Source organism: Etheostoma cragini, unplaced genomic scaffold (assembly GCF_013103735.1).
Source record: "Etheostoma cragini isolate CJK2018 unplaced genomic scaffold, CSU_Ecrag_1.0 ScbMSFa_4129, whole genome shotgun sequence".
NCBI lineage: Eukaryota > Metazoa > Chordata > Actinopteri > Perciformes > Percidae > Etheostoma > Etheostoma cragini.
In genome coordinates, this window is record NW_023268469.1 from 1 (window position 1) to 1,013 (window position 1,013).

Here is a 1,013-nt window from a genome sequence, read left to right on the forward strand (position 1 = left end):
TTTACTTCAGAACATGATTATAACCGTTGTGAGTCACCTTATTGCTTTGTGTGTGGGCTCGATGGAATCACAAGACTTAAAGCTTTTAAATGATGTATGGTATGAGCGTGTTTATGTGGGTTTAATGCTTACAGTTTATGAGGAAAGTCAACACTTCCGAAAAACTGCGAGTTTACGTCCCGGTGACGGGACCTGAGCCATCACGTTAAGGCTCCAGTCTCTCTTGAGGCGTGGGTTCAAATCCCACCATTCCCATTTGCATGTATTACATAGTTGGAAGGCCACCAATGTGATGTCTTACAGCTGTATCATTTGGGCTGAAATTGGTGGAATATCTAGAATTATCCATCAATCACCTTGCTGAGATTGTTACTTGTTAACCTGAGGTTCACCAATTGGTGAAACCTTCCTTTCCAGCACTTTGGAGTAGAAAATCAACAAATAATTGTGATCTCCATATTGATAAAAATAATCGTGATTATCACTTTACTTTACAAGTAACATCACTCAAAGAAAGCTACTGCGATGGCTAAGAATCAAATCCAGATCAACTGCTTGGAAGGCAGCTGTGCTCACTACTATACCACCATCGCTGGACAACACAATGTAAACTTCAAATCTTGTAATACATCTGGGCATTGAGACTGAACGTGCGCTCTATCACTGAAAGTCCCTCCAGGAGGTCCTGTCTTACCACATTCACAATAATGGGATGTGCACGTTTAATGTACTGGCTCCCTTCAATAGCTCAGTTGGTAGAGCGGAGGACTGTAGAGGCGTAAATCAGAAATCCTTAGGTCGCTGGTTCAAATCCGGCTTGAAGGAGCACCCTTCTCCAGAGTTACACTTCAGGGATCAATAACGTATTTCTGATTGCGATCTAGAGATGGATAATCCAAAAGCATAATGCTTCTTGCCGAGACATAACAAGAAACAAAAAAAAAAGGTGGGGGAGATTGAGTTAAAACAGAATAGAGAACTACAGACAAAAGATGTGAAATAGTGTCAAGTGA

General features: G+C 41.3%; 1 non-coding gene across 1 annotated transcript; it reads left to right on the forward strand.

The window, feature by feature from the left end:
- Positions 1 to 737: 737 nt before the first annotated feature.
- trnay-gua lies at positions 738 to 825 on the forward strand. The gene is given in 2 exon segments: positions 738 to 774; positions 790 to 825. It is a non-coding gene; the product is annotated as a tRNA-Tyr (tRNA).
- Positions 826 to 1,013: the final 188 nt, after the last annotated feature.